Here is a 15,334-nt window from a genome sequence, read left to right as displayed (position 1 = left end):
AGGTTAGACTGATATAATTGTTAAAAGTTCTTCCCTGTGAAGTGTATGTGCCAATTTGACTGTGACATATATTGACTGTGACATATATTATGCCTTTATGGAAGGCATTTCATTATATAGTCTGTAAACATCAGCATATATTAATAATTGATGCAATTTTTGATAAGGGAAAATAGTAGTTTGCATTTATCTGGTTTGTGAATACAGCAGATTGGCAAATACATGGGTAAACAGAGCTTTAGGCATGATGATTAGTGGATCAACAAAAATGAAAAAACTACCTTCAAGATACTTAGAAGAATAACAGGAAAGCAATGCAAATGCCATAATCAAACATCCTGTTCAGTCTGAATACAGTAACTTCTATAACGTAATCCATACCTAAGAGGCTTAATAAATATTTGCAAATATTTTTGTTGTATTTTCATTAGTAGTTCAGTCTTACCTCTAAACTAACATACAGTATCCTTTCGGCAAACCTCCTTAAGTAGCATAATTCTACATCTTAGGCTTAGTCAAAAGCTCAACTAACTCCCCTCCCCTCCCCTCCCCTCCCTCCCTCCCTCTCTCCCTCCCTCCCTCTGTCCCTCCCCCACTCCCTCCCCTTCCTTCCTTCCTTCTACCTCTTTCTCCTATAGGTATACACTTTTTATTTTAGTGCATTCAGGATAGTTTCAATAATAAGGTGAGTAAGTTTTCATAGCCTAAACCTAGTCTTCATTAACATTATTGAATTATGTCAAAAGCCACTTAAAATAGTGCATTTGTCTATCTCTTTTAAAATTAAGGGTTGTCTGAAGTTTTATGAAGCATCCTAGAGTCAAATCATCAGGTCAGTAAAGACAATGGGGATCCAAAATACACATCAAATGAAGTGGCTCACATTTCTTATCAGCTTTAAAGCATAAATTTTGGCTCATTTATTAATTATGACCAATTTAATATGATAAATTCACATTTATTAAAGAATTAAAGAAATTGCCTGAAACAGAAAATGTGATAATTATATCTTGAGGATGTGCATTTGAACTTTCTAAACAGTAAAACAACTTAAAACTTTTAAACAGCAAAAATGGTTGTGTAAAGTGTTCTTTTATTCAGATGATAGGTAAATAAGAAAACTGTGTGAGTTTTTCTTTCTTTCTTTCTTTCTTTCATTTGAGACGAAGTCTCACTCTGTCGCCAGGCTGGAGTGGAGTGGCACTATCTCGGCTCACTGCAACTTCCGCCTCCCGATTTCAAGTGATTCTCCTGCCTCAGCCTCCCCAGTAGCTGAGACTACAGGCACACCAGTTCCCAAAGTGTTGGGGTTACAGGCATGAGCCACCACACGCGGCCTTTTTTCTTTTCTTTTCTTTTTTTTCAATTTGGAATCTCACTCTGTTGCTCAGGCTAGAGTGCAGTGGCACAATCTCGGCTGACTGCAACCTCCACCTCCAGGGTTGAAGCAATTCTCCTGCCTCAGCCTCCTGAGTAGCTGGGACTACAGGCGTGTGCCACCACGCCTGGCTAATTTTTGTATTTTTAGTCGAGATGGGGTTTCACCATATTGACCAGGCTAGTCTCGAACTCCTGACCTTGTGATCTGCCCACCTCAGCCTCCCAACGTGCTGGGATTACAGGCGTGAGCCACCACGCCTGGCCAACTGTGTGAAATTTAAGGGTATTAAAATATGTTATGTTCTTTTTAGAATTAAAACTACATTCTTGCTTATTAATACCACATATGTTAGGGTGGACTTTCTATCTCTTACTAGTAACTACATAGCATTAACAGAATATATTTGTTGTAAAATGATATAATGATATAAATCTGGACAATACCTCCACCTCTCTACCACACACACACACACACACACACACCCATTGGTATATCATTTATCAGTACTTTTAGCTACATGTACAAACCCTCAAGAGTAATAAACATTTTTTTCAGTGAAATAAGGATCGTGGAAGTAGGCAATTGAGTGCTGGTGCAGTGGTTCTAATTTCCTCACAGTCATTCTTAGCCTGCTTCACTTACAGTTTCAAGGTGGCCACTCATACTTTCAGTTATTGAACCTGGACTTCAGGCAGGAACACAGGGTAAGAGCAAAGGATAAAATGTACATGACAGCTGAGTCTGGCTCTTTTCATCAGGAGAAAGGTATCTTTCCCATAAGCACCACCCAATATAATTCCATATAAATACCATCGACCAGCATTTGGTCTAACGGACACCCCTGCCTATAAAAGCATCCTAGAAGGTAAGTACTTTAGATAAAGGACATTGGCATCCCAACAAAAGTTGAGTTCTATTAGTTACAAGAAAAATGAGGAAAGAAGGAAAAATAATAGGATGTTAAAATAGATTTTTTTTTGTTTCTGTAGGGTTTCAGGGATGTTATTTTATATGAGAGATTTTCAACACGGCTATGTTAAAGAAAATGTGGATAAACAGTGTCAAAAATAAATCACAGTAAAATCATATGTGAAATGAGGGAAGGACAAATCTTACTCAGATTATGTAGAGTGATCAGAATTATCTAGAAGATCAGCACACTCTGAAATATAGGCATGATATTTCTGGGTAAAATAAGGAAGATTATTAGTATAAATTATCAAGGCAGTGACCAAGAATGCTAGGCATATTGATACTGGAAAAGTATCATGGTACAGACTTTTATAGGGGAGATAAGCAAGAAATGAGCAAGCTCTGGGATGTCATAAACACAGACTCAAAATAATGCTTACTGATGGTCTATTATCTGTAAAGCTGTAAGTGTTGCTAATAAAGTTAGTCTTTTACTAGGTCACAGTCAAATTCAGGATCAGTTTTCAATATTGTGTGAATATATTGATCCCTTTATTTTTTACTTTACTTATATACCATATAAACTCCCATCCCAGCCCTTCTCCCCAGTAGATAATTTTCTGTTGAAATTGTGAGAGAATCCATGATAGCCCCATCAAAACCAAAAAATAAACAACAAAAAAATGAGCCTTTCATATACCAATATAGGGATCAATAGAGAAAACTTTCCCCTTCTAGAGAATACATGAGCACAATATAAGCTGGAAAAATAGTATTCAGCATTTATTGGTTTAGTTTCAATGGAGAGACTTTAGAAGACAGAGGTAGAGGTAAGTTTTACTACAGTCATTGATCTTTTACCTAGAACTTATCTAGAATTGCCCTCTGTCTAGCTGAGTACTGAACAGCATAAATAAATTAAAGAGGAACTCATAGGAAAAGAGAGCTCTTTTATGGCTACTGGTAGGACTTTTAGAAAAACGTTTGGTTTAATCATAGGATTTTGGCTCACATGATGATGGCTACAGAAACCTCTTTTGGTTGGGATCTAGAGGAAGATAATAATGCTTTTGCTATTTGTGTCAAACTCGACTCTCAAGAAAATTCTGAAATAAACCTTGCTGACTTTTCCTTTTCCTTTACACTATGCCACCATTGAGCTAAATAGACAGCAGAATAAAAAAATATATCATGAAAACAATTCATATTGCCTCAGGAAAAAAAGCTACTTTGATACTGAATTAAGGTAACTGATTAAGGACAAAGAGAATTCAATACCCTTTACACCTTGCTATTTACAAACACATGTTAACTAAATATTTCAGCCAAAGTGTGTGTATTTTAAAAAGGTACTGCTAGCATCCTTATTTATTTCCCATTAGGCATCACAGCTTATTATGTTTTCTACAACACACTCTTTGGAATAAATAATAATATTGAAAATGGTTTTGTTCAATGCATTTTAAAGTTTAAAATTTTTGTTTTAAAATAAGACTTCTGCTTCCAACAAAGATGGACTAAAGTGATAATACTTAGCTGGCTACCTGAAACAACCGCGAAAAAACACAAAGTTCAAAAGACGAAACATGGCCAAGTGTGACGGCTGTTGCCAGTAATCCCAGCTACTCAGGAAGCTGAAGTTGGAGGATCACTTGAGGCCACTACTTTGAGACCAGAAGTTTGAGACCAGCCTGAGTGACAGAGGAAGACCTTGTCTCTTAAAAAAAAAAAAATTAAAACAAAAAAGCTGAAACAACATTTTTCAAGACACTGGACTTTAGGCAAGAAAAGACAGTGACCCCTGAGAAATGGAAAATAAATTAGATGAGCCTTATAATTGCAACAGGGAGCTTTCAGTCCACAATGCAAAAGGGGAAATATAGGTCAGGAACAGCCAACATCTTGACTTACAGAGACAGATATGGGAGTCCGGGGAGACCAAAGCGGCTACAGTTGGCAAGACAGATTACCTGGGAGAAGGGAAATGCAAAGAAAAAAACCTAGGAAAATCATCAGCAGACACATCTTAAATATTCAGCAGAGTAATGAGCAATGCATGAATTGGAGGAAACTAGAATGTGAAGAATATTTGCTCTTCGAGAATAGTGCCAGTTCCCACTAGCCAAATTGGAAAAATATACAATTTGAGGGGCATAATTCATGGAGTAGGGTATTTAGAAGAGTATTGCCATGGAAATAGAGAATAGATGGCCCAAGACTAAAGAAGCTTCTGACCCTATCTAATATTAAAAGCAAGCCTTTAGAGGACAAAGTATTTCCCAGAACCTTAACTACATTTGGAAACAAAGATCAGGAATATCTGTGGGAATACAAAAATATTCATCATTTAATTAGATTAAGAACGCAATGTTGGCCAAGGACAGTGGTTCATGCCTGTAATCCCAGCACTTTGGGAGGCCTAGGCGGGCAGATCACCAGAGGTCAGGCATTCAAGACCAGTCTGGCCAACATGGTGAAACCCTGTCTCTACTAAAAATACAAAAATTAGCCAGGCATGGTGGCAGGCACCTATAATCCCAGCTACTCGGGAGACTGAGGCAGGAGAATCACCTGAACCTGCTAGGAGGAGGTTGCAGTGAGCCAAGATCATACCATCACACTCCAACCTGGGGGACAAGAGTGAGACTTCGTCAAAAACAAATCAAAACAAAACAAAAAAAAACAAAAAACACAATGTTTAGTGTCCAATGAATGATGATTGGGGATGCAAAGAAAGATAGAAATATAACCCAGAATGAAGAGAAAAATCAATCAAAATTGTGAACTGCCACACTGTTGCATTTATCTGGCAAAGACATTTAAACAATTATAACTGTATTATACATGTGCAAGAGGTTAAGAAGAGACATGGAAGATATAAAAAGACGTCAACAACTTCTGGAAATGAAAACTACAATATATGAGGTCACATATACACTAGAGGAGAATGAAAGCAGATCATGTGTTGCAGAAAAGATATTAGTACATTTGAAGACATGGAAAAATAAACTATGTAAAAGAGACACAAAGAAAAATTAATGATAATTTTTATAAAATAATTAAAATTTATCAGAGTTGTGGAACGTCAAATTCTCTAGCATATATACAACTGATGTTTTCAACAAAGATGAGGGAAAAATGGGCAACAAGAGAAATGTTTGAAGAAATAATGGCCAAAAACTTCTTGAAATGCTCTGAAAGCTGTCTACCAACAGATCCAAAATACTCAGTGAATCACAAACACAAAATACGTGCGGACAACATCAAGAATCTAATTAAAATCCATCATTGGGTTTTCCTGCAGTAATTATTACTGTGGAGATTTTTTACTTCTTTCACTCCTTCTACATTTATTCATTGCAATTTTTCCAAAAGGAAAATAAAATTTCCCTATTATCTTGTTTATTTACTTCGTCATTTGTTTATATCGCTCAGCAGTAATGGGTATCTATATTTTGGGCTATATTACAATAGTATTAGAGTTTACTTTTTTTGCTTAAATTGTTCCAGTTGTGTGTAGCCATTGAGAGTTCTTTCAAATTGGCTTTTGACGTGTCCATGTCTTCATCCTCCTCATTTCCCTTTTTTGTTTTTTCTTTTGTTTGTTTGTTTTTTGGTATTTTTCTTACTTTCCAGTACACATGATTCCTCAAGAATATCTTGTAGTTTTCCTACCCAAGATACAGTTTTTTTTTTTTTTTTTTTTGAGACGGAGTCTCGTTCTGTCACCCAGGCTGGAGTGCCGTGGCGCGATCTCGGTTCACTGCAAGCTCTGCCTCCCGGGTTCACGCCATTCTCCTGCCTCAGCCTCCTGAATAGCTGGGACTACAGGCACCCGCCACCATGCCCAGCTAATTTTTTGTATTTTTTAGTAGAGACGGAGTTTCACCGTGTTAGCCAGGATGGACTCAATCTCCTGACCTCGTGATCTGCCCGCCTGGGCCTCCCAAAGTGCTGGGATTACAGACGTGAGCCATGGCTCCCGGCCCCAGCATACAGTATTAAACATTTTAATCCACATTAAAAAAAAAAATCCATGAGTTCATGATAATAACTCATGCACCAGTTTGGCATCACCAGATATATTCAGCATTCTCCATTTTCACATTTGTAACATCTTTCTCCAACATGAAAAACCAGGTGGCTTTCTTATGTATAATGGATTCACTCATTTATTCAGCAGTAATATAAGTATACATGTAACATAGTTGCAGACATTCTAACTCATACTTCTATGAAAAACAAGTTTACTTACTAGTATGTATATTATCACTATAGTGTCTAGTCAAAACCGGTTTTCCAAAGTTACCTAGGTCATCTGCCTTCCTTCTTCCCCATGCCCTTCACAGTGGCTATGCCATTTTATTTATAATACACATTGATTCATTTTTGCAACAATCTTTATTCCCTAACAACTTGAATTGTCTCTTAATTTACAAACAGTAAAAGGTACTCTTTGTGGTGTACAGTACAATTTATTTTGACTAATGCATAGATTTGTCAACATGGAACCAATACAGAATGGTTTCATCGTTAAGTACTGCTTAGAGAGCTTTATAACTTAGAGGGTTATATTAGAAAATAACATAAATCTCAAATTTCCCTTAAAATTTTGAAAATTAGAAAATTAAACCTAAATCAAGGAAAGGGAAGAAAATAAAAATCAAACAGAATTAATAAAATGGAGAAGAGAAGAAAAAAGAGAAACTCAAAGACAACAGAAAGGGAAAACAATAGAGGAAATAAAAACAAAAGCTAGTTCCTAATGGATTTTATAAAAATATCAATAAAATTGGTAGTCTTACAAAGAAAGAAAAAAAAGACAAAAACAAGAAAGATGGCACGTTTCAGAGACTACTGTCATTAAATAATAATGAACATTAGGAACAACTACTTTCCAATAAATATGGCAATCTTGGGAAAATACAAAAATTTCCTTGATAGGCACAAATTGCTAAAATTAACCAAATAAGAATTAGAAACTTGAACAGCCCTCTATCAATTAAAGAATTTGACTTAATTATAAAACAACCCATAACAAAATTCCAAGTACTGGGTCACTTCCCAGGTAAATTTTGTTCAGCATTTAAGTAAAAAATCACACCTATTCTAACATCTTTGGATGTTAGAATATCTTTGGAAAATTGAGGAAGAAATATATTCTACTTTACTTTGTGAGAGCAATATTACCATGATAAAACCAAAGACAATATAAGAAAAGAGAACTATAAAACAATAATTCCTCTTAAATATAGGTGCAAAAATTCTTAGCAATATGTTAGCATACAACTACAACAATATATAGGATAGATAATGCTTTATTCCAAGTGTGTTTTATTCTTGGAATACAAGATTAATTTAATATAAGATATCTACCAGTGTAATCACCATAATAATAAAAGAAAAGAAAAAAACAATGTTTTTCAATAGATGTAGAAAAATAATCGACAAAATTCAACATGTCTTCAATAAGAGCTCTCAGGAAACTAGGAATACAAGGAAATTTCTTCAACCTGATTAAAAGATCTCTACAAAAAATCTATAGCTAACATTACAATCAATGGGAAATGCCTCTATTTGTTCTACCTAAGATTATAAACAAACAAGGATGGCTCTTCTCACTACTTGCATTGGACAGTATACTGGAGGCCATTGCAAGTAACTGAGGCAAGAAGAAGAAATAAACGAATATTCAAACTAAAATCAAAACAAATATCTATGATAATGATAAAACATTCCAAGAACTTCTCTTGGTGTTAAATGCTAGGATCACAAATATGGGTATATTATCTGCCATCAGTATGATAAATACCGTCAAACAAAATATTAAAGCAAGTTTAGTTATAGGTGTCATTGGCATGTGTTTGTGATCCATAAATCAAAGTAATTTCCATTCTACAACATAGAGTGAGCACTCCCACTGGGCAATGGCAGAACAGTGGGCTTTGTAAGGTGGGAGCAGGGAAACAGACCAATAGAAAAAAAAGCTGACTGGTTAACATCAGGTTACTTTTTTGAAAGGATTAAAGCAGAGGGGACTTCCTTGTTAATGTGACTCAGGGAGAGCGTAATCTCCTGTTTTCAGGAACAACTGGTCTGTTGAGGATCTACCTGTTTCATTAAAGTATAAGTTTGTTTATGTAGCATTTAGCATGAGTGACTCCATTTTGGTTTTGTGTGATCTGTTGAGGCCTCGTGCAGGAGCTCAGTCCAAAATGGTGGCTTCTCATAAGTTTTGTTTAACAAAACAAAGAAATAAATGATACAATCACTAATTATTGCAACGTTGAGAAAGGGATGACATTTCTACTTGTAATATTCAGGGAAAACTAAAATGTTAGCTGAAAAATGAGTTAAAACATGTAATTAGGTTGCTATTGTAAATAGTGCTGCAATAAACAAATGCCCATCAAAGATAGACTGGATAATGAAAATGTGACACATATACATCATGAAATACTATGCAGCCATAAAAAAGAATGAGTTCATGTCCTTTGCAGGGACATGGATGAAGCTGGAAACTATCATCCTCAGCAAACTAACACAGGAACAGAAAACGAAACATTGCATGTTCTCACTCATAACTGGGAGTTGAACAATGAGAACACATGGACACAGGGAGGGGAACATCACACACCAGGGCCTGTTGGGGGTGGGGTGAAAGGGGAGGGAGAGCATTAGGACGAATACCTAATGCATGTGGGGCTTAAAACCTAGATGACGGTTTGATAGGTGCAGCAAACTACCATGGCACATGTATACCTATGTAACAAACCTGCACGATCAGCACACGTATCCCAGAACTTAAAGTAAAATTTAAATTAAAATTAAATTTAAAAATTTAAAATTTTAAAAATTAAATATATATTTATATATAATTATATATTCATATATTTATTTATATATAATTAAATATTCATATATTTAATTATATATAATTAAATATACATTCATATATTTATTTATGAATTTAAATATATATAAATATATATGTGAATTTAAATATATATAAATGTATATATACATAAATATATGTTTATATATTTATATATATATTTAATTAGGTTGAAAAATGTATTCCACAGGCTCACAGTATGACTTAGCAATTCAAGGGACATCTTATATGAAAATGTGTAAAGGGGCAAAACAACATGCTTAGGCATATGTTAGGAGAACTGAGTGTTGTGGGTTGAGAGCCAAGGAGAGAAGAAAGAGGAGAATGAAAAGATAAGCTGCCAGATAAGGAATAGTTTTATGTGCAAAGAAGAGGACTTTTAACTTAATACTGCAGGAAGAGTGTTAGATAGGGTTAATGAATAAGAAGACATTGCTGAAATGTTACTCTGTCAATTACAAGACAGACTTAAGGGGTAAGAAGAGAGGTTGGGTAAGGGAGACCTATTTAGGTTATTACAGTAGTCTATTTATGCTTCTATATAATGTTGCTGGAAATTGATAGAAATGAGAGACAGGACTAGCTGGATTTCCTAGGCCGACTAAGAATCCCTAAGCCTAGCTGAGAAGGTGACCGCATCCACGTTTAAACAGGGAGCTTGCAACTTAGTTCACACCCAACCAATCAGAGAGCTCACTAAAATGGTAATTAAGCAAAAACAGGAGGTAAAGAAATAGCCAATCATCTATTGCCTGAGAGCAGAGCGGGAGGGATAAGGATCAGGATATAAACCCAGGCATTCGAGCAGGCAACGGCAACCCCCTTTGGGTCCCCTCCCTTTGTATGGGGGCTCTGTTTTCACTCTATTTCACTCTATTAAATCTTGCAACTGCACCTTCTGGTCCATGTTTGTTACGGCTGGAACTGAGCTTTCGGTCACTGTCCACCACTGCTGTTTGCCACCTTCCCAGACCTGCTGCTGACTCCCATCCCTCCGGATCCAGCAGGGTGTCTGCTGTGCTCCTGATCCAGTGAGGCGCCCATTGCCACTCCTGATGGGGCTAAAGGCTTGCCATTGTTTCTGCACGGCTAAATGCCTGGGTTCGTCCTAATCGAGCTGAACACTAGTCACTGGGTTCCAGGGTTCTCTTCCGTGACCCACGACTTCTAATAGAGCTATAACACTCACTGCATGGCCCAAGATTGCATTCGTTGGAATCCGTGAGGCCAAGAACCCCAGGTCAGAGAACAGGAGGCTTGCCACCATCTTGGAAGTGACCTGCTGCCATTTTGGAAGTAGCCCACCACCATCTTGGGAGCTCTGAGAGCAAGGACCCCTGGTTACAGAAATATTATCTTTCATTTTATAATTTAAAATGTGTTTTTACATACACATTTCATTTAATCTTCACATTAAAGATTAAAACAAAAATAACCCCACTGAGGTGCAATTAATTAATTTGCTTATTCATTTGTTTCTTCTCTTTCTTTTTTAAATATATACCATCCATTTTTTCCATAAAACTGCTAATTTCTTATGTACACATTAGCAAAATAAATAGGAATTAAGGTTTTATATATACATATACATATATATATATATATATTTTTTTTTTCTGAAATGGAGTTTCACTCTTGTTGCTCAGGCTGGAGTGCAATGGTATGATCTCTGCTCACTACAACCTCTGCCTCCCGGGTTCAAGTGATTCTCCTGCCTCAGCCTCCTGATTGGCTGGGATTACAGGCGTGTGCCACCACACCCAGCTATTTTTTGTATTTTTAGTAGAGATGGGGTTTTGTCATGTTGGCTAGGATGGTCTTGAACTCCTGACCTCAGGTGAACCGCCCTCCTTGGCCTCCCAAAGTGCTGGGATTACAGGTGTGAGCCACCACACCCGGCCCATATTTTTACTTATAGATTTATTTAATTTAAAAAATTGTCCTGCTCACACCCTGGAGATGTTGAAGCTGTGTTGAGTGCTTATTTTTATGTGAAAAACAATATTGCCAATATTTTCCATGTTAACTTTATGTGTTGAGGTGGCTTACACAAAAGGGGAAGGATGTTAAATACACAGAAATTTTGTCAGGAGTGTAACATCAAACTTCAAATTCTACTCTATGCTCTCAGGTGGCAAATAAAATAAGATGCAGTAGAAAGAGCACGAGCCAACTCAACACATGGATTGGACTTTGCTGCTTACCAACTATGAGAAAATGAACAACCCTTTTCACCTCTAAGGTATTATTTCTTTTTCTGTAAAATTTAGTTAGGAATTGCTGCATTTTCCTCAATCTTGAATAGTTTCCAATCTCACATAGCATGGAGTGTTTTCCTTTTCTTTTCTTTTTTTTTTTTTTTTTTTGAGACAGAGTCCCACTCTATTGCCCAGGCTGGGCTGGAATGCAGTGGCACGATCTCGGCTCACTGCAACCTCAGCCTCCCAGATTCAAGTCATTCTTGTGCCTCAGCCTCCCAAGTAGCTGGGATTACAGGTGTGCACCACCATACCCAGCTAATTTTTGTATTTTTAGTAGAGATGCGGTTTCACCATGTTGGCCAGGCTCTTCTCGAACTCCTGACCTCAAGTGATCTGCCCATCATGGCCTCCCAAAGTGCTGGGATTACAGGTATGAGCCACTGTGCCTGGCCTTTTTTTTTCTTCTTCTTCTTATCAAGGTAGACGCAAGTCTCTTAAGATTGGCCCTGTGCTTTTCTTGCTTACCAAGTCACTAGCCCTCACTTAATGGTTACAGAATGAAAGAGTGAATGATATTATGCAAAATGGTACTGTCTTTATTACAATGCAAAATAGCAAATGTTCCTATTAGCAAGCAGTTTACCCACATGACATAAATGTTTCTAACTGTAGGAAACACATGGCTTGGGGATCATGAATGTTTAATGGGTTTGAGTTTTAAAGGCACTTGGTTTAAAAATAACTCTTGGAACTGTTGAGTAATGTTGATTATGCATTAAGTTTTGCCATGCGTCAAAAAGACAATATGTCTCTATGAATTCCGTTTCTGTTTCTCATTATCTGCACCCTACATCATTAACTTTTAAGGAATTTGGCTTTTATTTGCTGTCCTAATGTTGCAAAATTTCATTTTTCTTCTTCAAATGACTAGCACTTTTGAAGAGTGTTTTCTTTTGATATGCAGTTTGTATTTACACCTTTGTTTTATTCTCCCAAGTTTGTTATAGGTGAAATTTGAAGAATTTAAAGTCTTCAGTACAAAGTCTCTTCAAGAATTTGTCCTCATACCTTCACCACAAGAGCAAGAGCCCCCTCCTCCTCAGGAAAGCCAGGAAGAAAATACTCTGATATAAATTTCCTGCTGCCTCAAGGAAAGAGCAGAACATTGTGTTATAAATGTAATAAACTGAAGGAATTATTTTCAGATATCACATTGTTATGCAATATGATACAACATAGGGGATTATATTTAGGGGCAGATTTTCTTTCTTTGATGTTTACCCTATCCCACAGAGTGACTTTTTTAGAGTAGCCACACATAAGACTGTACCAGCATAGAACTGATGCGAACAGGGAGCAGCTTTGTTCAAAGTGAAGGTCACTATGGCATGGACTTCACCTACTGAAAAAAACAAAGGTAAATGCATTGATAATATTTGGGTCTTTTTTTAAAAAAAAGAAGGGGATGTGTGCAAAAATATTGCTTAATTTCCAAGGAACTGCAGCTTGATTTCACTTATGCAGAAGGTAATGACCATATCTGTAGGGTGGCCTCTCACAACTCAAACTCAGTAGTTGACTCTGGCTTTCTGGAGCTCTGCGGCTGAGAGCTATAGAAACCAGAGAATTTTAATCTATCATTTCATCTTGAGATATACTGGGAAGTACTTTTCTATCAATGACAGCCTTATTGGCTACAGAGATATTTAACCGTGAATACTTAAGGGTGTGCTAGGATTTTCTTAACCTACCACTTAGCTGTCCACAGAAGGTCATCAATCAACATTCAAAGTTATCTTATTTTTCTAACCTAGATATATTTACATTGTGGTCTACAGAGTCTAAATAGTTCCACATAGAACCATCAGCAGATGTCAAGGGAAGTGAGGAACAGAGTTACAGAACTGAAGCACAACAGCTATATCATTATCTGTTCCATATATTAAAATGCCCTTAAAATTACAACTCAAGAAAAGATTAACAGTAAAAACACTGAGCCACAATCACTCTGTCTTCCCCTCTGCTTCCCTAAAAGGCCTCTGCGCTGTAAGTCTGTGTTCTCTCTTTTCTCAGAATACTGTTGTGCCTTTTTATGTCCTTGCTTAGTTTAACGCAAGATCTTAGTTTAAAGGGTCTCAGATTTGGAGAACAAATCTCTGTCTTGAAGGTGCTCTCACTCAACCTTCTAATCAGGGACCTCAACCCTTCTTTACAACCTAGTCATTTCTTTCTCCAGCTCAGACACATACATATCCTATATTCAATAGTGGAACAGGCCTCCTCCATTCTATACCACTGGGTATTATAGATATTCAACTTATTTGCTTTCTGAACCAGATAAATCACCACAATTAAGACTCTCATTTGCTACAAATGGAAGGTGCTAGCAATTGAATCATCATGTTCATAATTAATAAAAGAAAAAATATTTTTTATATCTGTAGGTTAAAAATAAGCATCATTCTCTCTCTTCAGAAACAATCCATGGTATTAGTGTCAAAGTATATTTGAGAGATTTAAACATTTGGATTTTAATGACAGAGTGACAACCTCAGAAAGGTTGCACTATAAGTAATCATTCCACTGGCAGCTGAGAATGCCCTCCACCAACACTGACTTTCCCCTGAATAGTCTTCCCGTGATCTCTAATGTGCTGACCAATCTCCTCTCTTACACTGATTTTCATTCCTTTAAAGAGAGATGTTTAAATGCCAGGTGTATAGAACATGGAGTGTCATAACAGGTGACATCACTTCAACACTTTTTACTGTCACCCATTTTTTTTCCAAATATTTATTTATGTCGGTAGCATCCACTTTAAGTCCCAGAAAAACTGAGAGAAATTTGTGATAATATGTCATGGCTAATGGGACCTATTCATCTCGTCTTAAAAACAGTCCATCAATATATTAAGTAAACCCTTATATTTATGGATTGTGTGGTAGTAAAGTGATTAGGATCTAACTTAGACAGTAAGGGATCCAACTGACGATCCACACTACTTAGAAACTGTTGACCTTGTTTAAGATACATAGCCTCTCATAGCCTCAAATTCCTTATCCTATAAAGGGAAATAATGATACCCACTTCATAAAGCCCTTGAAAGTTTTAATTGAAATAGTACAAATTCTATAATTTTTTGCTAGAAAATGGTCATGGCTATTTTTCTTTCGTACATTTGATCTTATAACCTCAATACATAAATTAGCTTTTGGTTCATTTAATCTAACCGCATTTTTCAGATAAGAAACTTAAATAACTGAGAACTAGTATGTTTTTCCTAATATATCCAATCATTTAATCAAAGATTCAAAACCAGAGAAGAGGTCTTCCTACATTCATGGTCTCCTAATTGTAAAACAAGATGTAAGTAAAAACAACACAAATTCCGTAAGTTAGTATAATAAACGAATGATATATTAAAATGAGAAAGAGCCATTGTTCTCTGATTCATTTCAACAACTTGTTAACTTGCTTTGGGAGCTATGGTAAATTATATTTTAATGACAAAATGCTTGGGTATTCTTGACTTGAAAAGATCATAAAGACAATATATTATCAAGAAAATGTGTGTTCATGAAATTGGTAAGACAGAAATATTTGAACCATGGAAAGCCAAGGAAAAGACACTCATCCACTTTGAGCAGTAGCTTGTAACCAAGTTCAGACCCTCTGTAATGTGTAAAGGATCCTAAGAACTTCCTGCAAGAATCTCAAACCTCATCTTGATGTCTCAGGTCTCACCAGCAAAGAAGCTCTGATATGTCTAGAGTCCCAGTTCTTGGCAGTGCCTAAGTGTCACAGGAGCAGAGATGCATGCACATACCTCTGGAAACACACTTCCCCTGCCCTTTTCCTCCAAATATATATTTTTAAAGTACAAGTCACCAATATTTCTCTCTTAAATACAATTCCAGCTCACAAGCTATAATCTTGACCCACTAG

This window comes from Pan paniscus, chromosome 12, assembly GCF_029289425.2.
Source record: "Pan paniscus chromosome 12, NHGRI_mPanPan1-v2.0_pri, whole genome shotgun sequence".
Taxonomy (NCBI): domain Eukaryota; kingdom Metazoa; phylum Chordata; class Mammalia; order Primates; family Hominidae; genus Pan; species Pan paniscus.
Note: the sequence above shows the minus strand (reverse complement) of the source record.